The sequence below is a fragment of the Phyllostomus hastatus genome, unplaced genomic scaffold (genome assembly GCF_019186645.2).
Source record: "Phyllostomus hastatus isolate PE091 unplaced genomic scaffold, TTU_PhHast_1.1 phas_contig_152, whole genome shotgun sequence".
Taxonomy (NCBI): domain Eukaryota; kingdom Metazoa; phylum Chordata; class Mammalia; order Chiroptera; family Phyllostomidae; genus Phyllostomus; species Phyllostomus hastatus.
The window spans coordinates 13,678,090-13,689,914 of record NW_025333622.1 but is presented as its reverse complement, the minus strand read 5'-3'; the positions used below and the strand labels follow the sequence as shown (position 1 = coordinate 13,689,914).

Genomic DNA, 11,825 nt, shown 5'->3' with positions numbered 1-11,825 from the left:
TTCTAAGATCACTGGCCATCTGAATAAAGCGCCCATAAGGATTCAATCGCTGTCATTGCTTATTGGGTTTGGTAGTGAATGAATGTCAGTGTCTTTTCCAGTGTCAAAAAGATGGAAGAGAGAGGATAAAACACAATAAAACACTTTAAGAGGTGATCCTGCCACTTTTCTTCCAATCGTAGATGTTTAATTCATTTGAATTCCCATTTTCCTTAAGTAACTGTTTTTGTTACTGTGTGTACACAAAGAAGGCCCAGACACATGAGACCTCACTCCACTTGCCAAGCCACCAACAGAAATCCTCAAGGTCTGTGAGGATTTGAGGATCAAGTGTCCTGTTTTTCTGGCCAAATGGCCCCATTATCCAGCTTATACTGAGGCCAGGCTGTGTTACAGAAGAAAATAAGTCTCTTGGATTTTAGGTCCATTTCTAAGATCACATCTTTCAGACTTTTGAGCAGACACCCCAAGGGAGTGTTGCAGGGAGGCAGCGATTGGCCCCATCATCCAGAGGATTGACTGAGGGGCAGAAGGAGAGGATCAAGCCCAATCTCCCCACCCTAGGAGAAACAAAGAGGCATCCCACCCTTGAGTGTCCTAGGGTCAAGACAGAGAAAGGGAGGGGAGGACGGAGGAGTCTCACCTTCCTGCTCACTCCCAAGGGTCCAGGACCAGGCAGGCAGCGACTCTCACCCAGCGCTGGGATTTTCCAGACGTCGTGCAGTGCAGGACAGCAGCAGAACAGAGGAGAGTGCCCAGATGAGGGAGCGGGATATACTCCTTATCATAACTGATTTTGCTGGTGTGTATGTGGAGGTCAGGCAAGTGGGCTTCCCCAGTCATAGTCCTCTCGGGTTTCAGCACCAGAATTTTAGAAATGTGTGAGAATAGAGGCAGGAGGAACTAGGTGATCTGATCCAAGTGCCTTTATTTGATACTGCGGCTTACACACTGGGCAGGGGGAGGAAGGAATTGGGTTTTTTTAAAGAAAAAGCATGGAGTTTGTGGTGGGGGGGGAGGGGTTAGTCTCTTGTTCTTCTAGGCGAGTGCCTTGGGGTTCCAGGATGTGAGCCGGGACAGTGGGTTAGGTAAAGGGCAGGCGGTTCCCAGGCACAGGAGGGTCAGTCTGACCACCGGGCATTGTGGCTGGCGCCAGGTGTCTATTGTGCGTGGTGGGAGAGTTTCGATTAAGCCTCAGGCTACCAAGTGAGCCGGGACAACTGAGTCATGGGCAGTCTAGCAGCTTGGGAAACTGGCCTGACAGGGTCATGAGCAGTCTGGTGGCTTGGGAAACTGGCTTGACCTTTTCAGAATTGACCATAGCTCTAAGTAAACTTCCCACCTGCTCTCTCGATACCTTCTCTTGCCCTAGTCTGAGGCAACTCTGCACAAAAGGTCTGTGGGACCTCTAGGTGCCCAGCAGAGCTCAATGCTTTCTGAGCTTTGTTTTCCATCTTTACAACAATGTCAAAGAGCAGCACTAGTGTCCTCATGATGCAGATGAAGAAACTGAGGCACAAAGACAAAGTAACTTGCCCAAGTTCGCATGGCTCATTCTCAAGAGATCCAGTGTGTGGGACTGGTCTGGCTAACGCTGGAGCTCATGTTCTCCACCACAGCACTGACTTTGAGGAAAGACAGGACCCTTAAAGGTCATTTACCATTGTACTCTCTAGATAAAGAGCTGCAATAGAACCAGAAAGGAAACAAAGCCTTGTCCATCTGAGATATGACTCCACTGTTACCTCAAAAAGATATTGCCTCAAAGCAGGCACCAGGGAATTGTAATTGGGCTCCAACCCAAAGGCAAACCCCCTGTGGACATGATAGGGGGCTCAAGACTTGGAAAATTTTAGCTTAAAGTAAAAAGCTGTAAGTCTAGCAAGTAATGTATATGTTAAACTTTTGTTTCAGAAACTACAGATAAGGCCCATCCTGGCTCCTGGGAAAAGCAGCTGACCTCCTGGGGCACTGATAGAGGATTACCTCCTGGGGACATATGAACCTTTGTTCCAGGAAGACCAGCCAACCACCCCTCCCTCTTGGAAACAGCTAACTGCCCAGGACAGGAATGCTGCAGCTTCTGAAGGCCTCACTGCAACTTGCTTGTCCCCCACCCCCACCCCCTTATAAAAGATGTGGCCAGGAAAGAGAAGGAAAGATGGTTTGTTAGGGTATGAACCCGCCATCTTCTCGGATCACCGGCCATCTTAATAAAGCGCCCACAAAAGATTCAATCACTGGCATTGCTTATTGGATTTGATAGTGACAGGCAGCCCAAACGCCGGTGTCTTTTCATGTTACAGATAGACATCTGCAAACCTGTGGCATTCAGGCCAGAACATTCAGGTATACACATAACCCTCTTACATACAAAAAGGCTGAGACATAGGAATAGGAGCTGTAAAAGCAAATGTTCTCTTCATCTTGTCTCTACATCAAAGGAGTAGCCTTGGATGGGCCTGATAAGCAGTGTTCTCATAGCCTTGAGACTGGGTCTGATAAACTGTTCCCATAACACCAAGTGGGCTCATATGCACAGAAATGTTATGTTATGTTATGTTATGTTATGTTATGTTATGTTATGTTGTTATGTTATGTGTTCCCCTCTAGTACTTAAAACAAGTAGGGGCTTCCCAGAAGTTAGACACGCAGCTTGCAGCGTGCATGGCTCTCCCACCAGTGAATAAAGGCATGTCAAGCATCCCCACGGCTCCGTGCATTTTCTTCCATCTCCCAGATGTGACAGTGGCTCTGCCCAGCCTTGATTGGTTGCAACACACCCAGGAGAAATACTGTCAGCAGGTAACAAGTGGAGCATGAGCCAAGAATGTTAAACTTCAGGGAGTTCCCACATCCATAGAAAGTTGAGGGCACAGGCAATTAATCTGCAAAAATAAAATACATATTGCCAATATATATACCGTAAAAATATTTAACCTTGCTGCTGATAAAACAAAATATTAATCGAAACAACAAACTTCTCGTTTTTACCTATCAAATTGGAAATGATTTTTAAAACATACTACCCAGGGTGGGCAAATGTCTGGAGAAACGGATACTCACATAAAGTACTGGTGACAACAAATGATCTAACTGTGTAGAATGCAGTTTGGCAATGAGCACCAATGTCCTTAAAACTGTGCACACCCTTTGGGCCCAGCAATTTTACTTTTAAGAAATTTATCTTAGCAAAATAATCATGATGGCATGCAGACATTTAACCACTATGTCCCTGCCTATGAAAACAAAAGATGACACAGTCTCAATATTAAAATATAAGGACTAGTTTCATAAATCTATCTATGCAATAGAATTAATATACAGTCATTAAAAGTAATGTTGAAGAGTATCTAATGCATGTATTTGTGATACAGCTGTGTAGCAATGTTTGTGTTTTTTTAAATCCTCACCCAAATCTTTGTTTATTGATCTGCAAGAGAAAGAGACAGACAGACAGACAGACATCAGTGTAAGAAACACCAGTTGGTTGCCTTGTGTGCAGCCTGACCTGGGATTGAAGCCACAACCCAGGTATGTACCCTGAAGGGGAATCAGACCTGCAAACTATTGGTGCATGGTACTATGCTCCAACCAACTTAGCCACCTGGCCAGGGCTCAAAGTTTGTATTTTTAAAAAGTGCTCTGTGTGTGTGTGTGTGTGTGTGCGCGCGCTGCAGATTTTGTTTTAAAAAATTCTAAGATATTAGTAGTGGTTAAATACAAATGATAGAAGTTCTGGCATTATTTATTGTCTTCTTTTAGCCAATCTGAATATTTTATGCTTTCTAACATTAATGCATACTATTATTGTGGAACAGTTTAAAACAAAACTATTTGGGAAAATCCATGTGGTTCCAGTTCCATGTGGTTTTCCCTGCCAAGTGTATATAGTTCTCTTCTCACAAAGCAGCATGCCTCATGGGTAGATGTGCACACAGCCAGGAGGAAGGCAGAGAGCTTCCCCAAACTTTCTGACACACAATTTGAGGTCAACCTCCCTAACCAGGTCAGAGCTGGAAAAGGATGTGACCAGCTTCATCATATCATGATTCTGGCTTCACCCTTTGGCAAAAAGTCAAGGAGGGCTTTCCTTCTATAGAGGAGGGAGGAATTGACAGGAGGGACCGCCTTACCTATGAAGGTGACTGCAGTTGCCCGAAGGAAGGGCTGAGTGCTCTTTAGGAGCTCAAAGCTCTGGAGCAATAAATCCCCCCAAAAACTGAGTTTTGCCTGTGTTCACTTGTGGAGTCAAAGAGGAGTGGTGCTGACTAGGGGAAGAACTCTACTACAGACCTGCTTGCAGTCATGCCTCTCTCACTCTGTCCAGAAGCAGCACTGTTTTTTGTCTTCAGTCATCTTAAATCATTTGACCTGCACACTCAGACATTCCACCCCCAGCCAAAGAGCAGGCTCAGCAGAAAGTTTGTAAGGAGAGTTCTGCTCCTCGATACCAACATGACAAAGGAGGAAACAACTGATGTGGAGTCAGGAGACCCAGGTTTGAATACTGGCCCTGACACTGGCTTCAGTTTTGTCATCTGTAGAGCTAAAACAAAACCTGCCAGACCTCCCTTGCATGACGGCAAGGCTCCCATGGGAGAATGGATGTAGAAGTGCTTTGTAAACTCTACAGTGCTCTATCTATGTAAGGAACCCAAATTCATAACATGAGAATTACTCATGTTAGTTCCCAACCAACTTGCTTAGCCCTTACATGTTTACTTTTCAGCAAGGACTCCTGAAGTCACAGAAGCCACAGATCCTTAGCACCTTGATGACTGATCTAAAGCCCCAAGGACTCCTGTCTCTATCTTTTCCTGCCACCTCTAAGCAGAAGGCCTCTACCTCATTGTCATCTACTCCCCTTGCATGACATCCTCAGCCTCTGAAGGCAGAGACTGGGATGCTAGGAGGGTCAGATATGGAGGACCAGGAGCTGGCATCCCAAATGTGGGTTGTCAGAGTTTGCTGATGATAAAGAATGAGATAAGGAAAGGAAAGATGACGTCTTCTGTCAGCCCTCTCCTCTTTACTCACCTAGCCTGTCACTGAGTCCCTAATGTGAAAACTGTGACCTGGCTTCCTCAGAGACTCTCACTTACCAGGTACTTGCATGTTTCTTCCAATACCTAGATGTGATCACTGAGGTAGGTATCCTTGAATATGTGTCAGTGATGGCCAGCCTATCACTCTGGTCCATTCAGTCAGGGCCCTTCCACAGGCCTGTGGGACAGAAACAAGGAAATTCTCAAAGCCTCACTTCTATAACTCTGCAGAGGCAGGCCGGAGGCTAAGTGGAAGACCCCAAGTAAAGGTGGGCCCCAAGGGGTTTGGTTGGATTTGTAGCTGGGATCAGGTAAAACATGGAGCCTTGTTCACATCAAGGGACATAAACAGCTTCAGGGAGGGACTTCTGGCCAAGATGGAGGTGTAGGTAGACACATTGTGCCTCCTCACACAACCAAAAGAAGGACAATAACAATTTAAAAACAAAAAACAACCAGAACTGCCAGAAAATCAAATTGTATGGAAGTCTGACAACCAAGGACTTAAAGAAGAAACATTCATCCAGACCAGTAGGAGGGGCAGAGACAGGCAGCCAGGTAGAGAGGACTCCCAGCAAGGCGGCAACTGGCAGACCACTCAAGGCAGTGGCTTGCAGACTGGGTGGCCCCACATTCGAGTGCAGATAAACTGGGAAAAACAACTGGGGAGCGAGACAGACCTCACAACGCAGGGTTCCAGTGCAGGGAAATAAAGCCTCAAACTTCTGACTGAAAACACCTGTGGGGGTTGAGGCGGCAGTGGGAGAAACTCCCAGCCTCACAGGAGAGTTCATTGGAGAGATCCACAGAGTCCTAGAATGTACACAAGCCCACACACCCAGGAATCAGCACCAGAAGGGCCCAGTTGATTGTGGGTAGCAGGGAAAGTGGCTGAAAATTGGCAGAGAGTAGAGGAAGTGGCATTGCTCCCTCTCAGACCCCTCCCTCACATACAGTGTCACAACAAATTGATGTGCATTGCCCCACCCTAGTGAACACCTAAGGCTCCGTTCCTTACTACGTAACAGGTGCACTGAGACAAAAAAAAAATGTCCCAAATGAAAGAACAGATCAAAGCTCCAGGAAAAATACAACTAAGAGATGAAGAGAGAGCCAAACTATCAAATGCACAGTTCAAAACACTGGTAATCAGGATGCTCCAGGAACTCACTGAGTACTGCAACAGCATAAAAAAGAACTAGGCAGCAATAAAGGTTGCATTATGTGAAATAAAGAAAAATCTACAGGGAACCAACAGTGACAGGAAGGCAACCAGGACTCAAATCAACGATTTGGAGCAGAAGGAAGAAAGAAACATTCAACCAGAACAGAATGAAGAAATAAGAATTCGAGAAAATGGGGAGAGGCTTAGGAACCTTCAGGAGATCTTTAAACATTCCAACATCTGAATCATAGGGGTGCCAGAAGGAGAAGAGGAAGACCAAAAAATTGAAAATTTACTTGAAAAAATAATGAAGGAGAACTTCCCCATTCTGGCAAAGGAAATACACTTTTAGGAAGTCCAGGAAACTCCAAGGAAGCACACACCAAGGCACATCATAACTACATTACCCAAGATTAAAGATAAGGAGAGAATCTTAAAAGCAGCAAGAGAAAAGGAGACAGTTACCTACAAAGGAGGTCCCATCAGACTTTCAGCTGATTTCTCAAAAGAAACCTTGCAGGCAAGAAGGGGCTGGAAAGAAGTATTCCAAGTCATGAAAGGCAAGGACCTACATCCAAGATGACTCTATCTAGCAAAGCTTTCATTTAGAATGGAAGGGCAGATAAAGTGCTTCCCAGATAAGGTCAAGTTAAAGGAGTTCCTTATCACCAACACTTATATGAAATGTTAAAGGGATTATCTAAGAAAAAGAAGATAAAAATATGAACAGTAAAATGACAACAAACTCACAGCTATTAACAACTGAACCTAAAAAAAAAAAAAAAACACACTCCTAAGCAAACAACTAGAGTAGGAATAGAACCACAGAAATGGAGGGTTATCAGTAGGGGAGTAGGTGGGAGAGTGGGAGGGGGAGAGAGGGGGAAAAGGTACAGAGAATAAGTAGCATAAATGGTAGGTAGAAAATAGACAGGGGGAGGTTAAGAGTAGTATAGAAAATGTAGGAGCCAAAGAACTTATATATATGACCCATGGATATGAACTAAAGGGGGGGAATGTGGGTAGGAAGGGGTGTGCAGGGAGGAGGGAAATAAAGGGGGAAAAATGGGACGACTGTAATAGCATAATCAATAAAATATATTTTTTTAAAAAAACAGCTTCAGGGAGCAGACCATATCAGGATAAGAGTGATGGCACCAGAGAGAGAATAAAAGTGCTCAGATCCAGCCCAGGGAATAGGACAAAAGAGGTGGACGGTGAATGCAGACCCCAGACTTGGCTCATGAAAGAAGACTAAAGGGAAGGGGCTATCCTCTAGCAGGAGGGGTTGAATCAGGCTGAGGCTGGTAGGACAGAGGACACTGGTACCTTGACTACGTCAGTGTTGTTGTCCTGCAAGCTGAGCAGCAGCTGGACTAAGAAGCTGTAGATCTCCTTTTGGAGGGCAGATCCAAGCCCGAATTTTTTAACTCGACATAGCATGTGGCCCAGGGCAGAGGTGGCTGTGATCCTCACCTCATCGGCCTCCTGCCATGAAGAGTGAAACGGAGGTGAAAAGGCTTTGGTTTCCCTCTGACCTTGCCTGACCTGGCTTCCATACTCCCTACATTTCATTCCTCATGTCCAAAGGACACTGATGCCACTGTGTTTGCATATTGGAAAGGAAACATGACTTGTGTAGCTCAGGAATTCTCGTTAGTTCCCCCAGAGCTAATGAGTCAGTTTGTTAAGGCACAGTGCTAGGGAAACCGAGATTATAATTTCTTTTTTTTTTTTTTAACTTAACAGTAGAAGGCACAGTATGCATTCTTTTTTCTTTTTAAGATTTTATTTATTTATTTTTAGAGAGGGAAGGAAGGGAGAAAGAGAGAGAGAGAGAGAAATATCAATGTGTGGTTGCTGGGGGCTGTGGCCTGGAACCCAGGCATGTGCCCTGACTGGGAATTGAACCTGCGATGCTTTGGTTCACAGCCCATGCTCAATCCACTGAGCTACACCAGCCAGGGTGAGATTAAATTTCAATTCTGCCACAAACCATATTTACAATCTGAAACTTTATTCTCTTAGGGGATTTACCTCAAGAATGCCAAATTAAAAAAGATACATACATAGAATTATCCTGGTAATGCTGTGAATAAAATAGTTTAAATTTATACTAGCTTGTGTTAGTTAACAATGATCACAACCAGCTACACTTTGTACACTTTCAGAAGTGTATTATATATTAATTAAGCAAATATTTATTCAGCACCAATCATGAGCTAGGCACAGTACTAAATAACAAGCATGATAGGACAAGGCAGTCTGTGAATTTGTAGGATATAAAAACAGACATTTTAACAAATTGAATATACACTTTATCACTTTTTGCACAGAGCATATAATGGCTAAACAAAAAGGTGATTCAATGGTAGTACTTCAATTTAAAAAACAGGTGGAGTAAGTGAAAGTTACACTCACTTTCTCCCAGGAGCAAACCAAAATTACAGCTAACTTATAGAACAATCAACCTGAATAACCAGCTGAAGACTAGCTGAATAGTAGTCTTATCAACAATTTACAGAAGAAGCCACACTGAGACTGAAGGGAAGGGCTGAGATGAGAAAAGGGCTGGCCCCACAGCCACACGCATCAGTTGAGAATGTGGAGGGCTATCTCACCTCTACAAGTCCACTCTTAGGAGTGAGGGGTCTCAACCTCATTGGAAGTTTCCCCAATGAAGCTGATTACAAGTCATACATTCCAAATTTCAAGAAGCCCCCATCTATCTAATCAAGTCCTGCCTACTGTGAAAAAAACAAAACAAAACAAAAAACTCCAGAAACAAAAACTTGAAGGTACTTTAGGAAGCATCTAGTGCAACCCCTTTGTTTTACACAGGAGGGGACTAAGGCACTAATGAGTAAAGTCCTACTTCACAGAGCTAGACACAATCTGGCTCACAGCTCTTCAGGTGACATTACTGAGGCAACAGCAGCAGGCTCTTGGCAATCTCGGTGCCACCTGAGAGGTCCTGGAAGCAAAACAAAACAAAAACAAAAAAACAACAAACTTGCTTTCTTTTAAAGGGTCATGAGTTACTTTATGAAGTACACACACACCTCTGTCATTCTTAGGAATCTACGTGGGCTTAGGGATATCACCAGCTTCTAGCTGTGCTTTTCAAAAGACCAGGCCGTTGGTCGGGCTGCAGTGGTTGCTCCTGGACCTGTCAATAAGTCCTTGGCTGTCCAAAAACCTAGTTTTTCTGATCACTCTTCTCTCTGACTATTCATAGGCAATGATGTGATTAGAAGTCATGGCAAGGAAGAGAAAGAAAGGAGTAACAGAATGGGATGCAGGAGTAATAAAAACACCCATTGGGCACTACCAATATTCCTGACATCATGCTTAGTCCTTTACCCAGTATTATCCCCCTTTTACAGATTGAGGAAATAGAGAAGGTTTACTGAGGTTAAGTAATTTGCCCAAAGTCTCACATCTGGTAAGAGGACCCTGGACTCAAACTTTGGGCCCACTGATTTCAGATCCCAAGCTTGTCTCCACCACACTCATGCAGCAATGTGTTGGCGGAAAGTCAGGTTCCCGGGGAACCTCTAAGTGGCCACAGCAAAGAATGGTTCTTCTATCTCTTGCTGTCGCTCTTTTGGTGACTGGCTGTGATGGGATTTTTAGGGCCACAGTGGAAGCAAGGGCAACAAAAGGGGGAGGGAAATTCCCTGCAGTAGACTTGTTTAGGACTTGCTTCATTTTGCCCCCTTTTCCCCTGGGCTGACAGACTGGCCTTTTTCCAGATGTGTGGCCTGAGGATGCCGGGGCTTTCTTTACTTTTGTGCTGGTAAAGGCAATTTTGGGGCTCAGATAAAATTTCATTTAGCTGTTTGTTTATCCATCCAACAAGTATCAAGCATTTACAAAATGCAAGAATTGGCAGCTCCTCTGCCAATTCTTGAGCCAGTGAGTTAGCAAGGACACTGAGCCAACAAACCTAGCTGAGATTCAGAGATCATAACCTACTTCCAGCAAAACTTTTTGTGGAATAGTTAGGACAGTTTTTATAACCCTTTATCTTTCCCACTTTCAGCTATTGCTTTACCAGCAAGAACCTCTACCGTGAAGAGATGGGAAAGAAGTGGAAAGTTGGGTTGCTTAGCACTTTGGCTAAAGTTTTCGGGGAAGGTACGGAAGCCCAAGACTAACAAGAGGTTTGGGCAGTATTTGCAAATATCTCTTCTCCCTGCTATTCTGCTCCCCCTGAGCACAAACTAGGCTCATGATGGAAGGGCCACTTGAAAATCCATCCCAGCATCCTCAGCTCAACTTCAGATCTAACTGCCAACTGCCAACTGCCAACTGCCAACTGCCACTGGTCTGCCCCAGCGGAACTAACAGAAGCTGCCAGCGGCCCTGCCCTGACCTCATTGGGCAGAACCTCTTTCCTCGGATACCACCTCCCTCCTCCTGTCTGGGAGCAGGAAGTCCCCTCATGTGTGGTCTAAGTTTCACACCGAGAAGGCAGCTGAGGCCTTTCCTTCATTCTCATCCCACTATGTGCTTCAACATGAGTGTCTGTGAAGAGCTGCTGGCAGGGTCAGACAGAAGCCAAGAAGAGGGCGTGCAAAGGAATTAAAGCCCCTGGGGAGGGTCAACCGTCCCCTGGCCACAACTAGCATCAGTCAAAAGGCACTGTAATTTTTGGGGCCGAAACGGTAGAAGCCAGTGAAGTCCCAGAAATGTATTTGCTAGACAGACCCAGCTAGTGCAAGTGGAAAAGACATGGAAAGCACGAATCACTGCACAAGTTAAGCGATCAGTACCTACTGGAGGGCAGTGAGTGGTGGAAGTTCCTGGAGGCTGTGTGTGCTATGAGTGAAATTAGCAGAAAGAAGGCCCTAGGATTCAGGGTTTGGTTATGATAAAATCAGAGATGTCTGGGAGATGGAGACAAACCCAGATTGTAACAATGTTACCCTGAGAGTTTCTTTCTGGCTTCTGGCTTCAGATTTAAGGTTATGGTTGGTCGGTGAATGTGTACATTTACAGGTATGCATGTGTACCTATCTGTCTTGGCCTGTTGGAAGATTTCCTCTGGGCTGGAGATTGCTAGCTAGGTTAGAATGTCAGGGATGGTTGTAGTTGCTTTTGCTCCACATTGCCAAGAAGTTGGACTTCCATAAAGCTCTACTGGAGGTTTACCACAGTGTAGAGGCAAAGGCAGTGGATTTACATTTTAATCTTGGCCCTGCCAAGCCTGAGTGCTCTAGGAGGAGCCATTTAACATTTCCGACTGTGCTCTAAGGAGTAACCTTTCCTGCAGGATGCTGTTAATGATTAAGGGGGAGAATAACCAGAAAAAAAGACATGTGAACTGTAAGAGCGATTCTTCCTTCCAGTGGTGATGGAGATGGATGAGCTGTACACTCCTGGGATGTTGTTGCACATCCTTGTCCAGAGTAATTGTATGCACAGATAATCCTTCCAGCTTTAGGATACTCACAGTAAGGTTAAAGGACACCGATATTACTGCTGTTTAACATAACTAGACCCACCACCTAAGAATATTTATCACAGAAGATAGGGCGTGGAGGGAGCCTCTATTAGCAACACTCAGGACCCTGATTACAAATAAGTGGAATGCATAAGGTGGAGGG

At 44.8% G+C, this 11,825-nt stretch overlaps 1 long non-coding RNA gene across 2 annotated transcripts in view; it reads right to left on the bottom strand.

Annotated features, from left to right (window-relative positions):
* Positions 1-964: 964 nt before the first annotated feature.
* Positions 965-11,825, bottom strand: part of LOC123813489 — a 90,766-nt gene continuing 79,905 nt past the window's right edge. For both annotated transcript variants that reach the window (XR_006784757.1, XR_006784758.1), the window contains one exon: positions 965-2,888. This is a non-coding gene — a long non-coding RNA (uncharacterized LOC123813489). The remainder of the gene's footprint in view (positions 2,889-11,825) is intronic.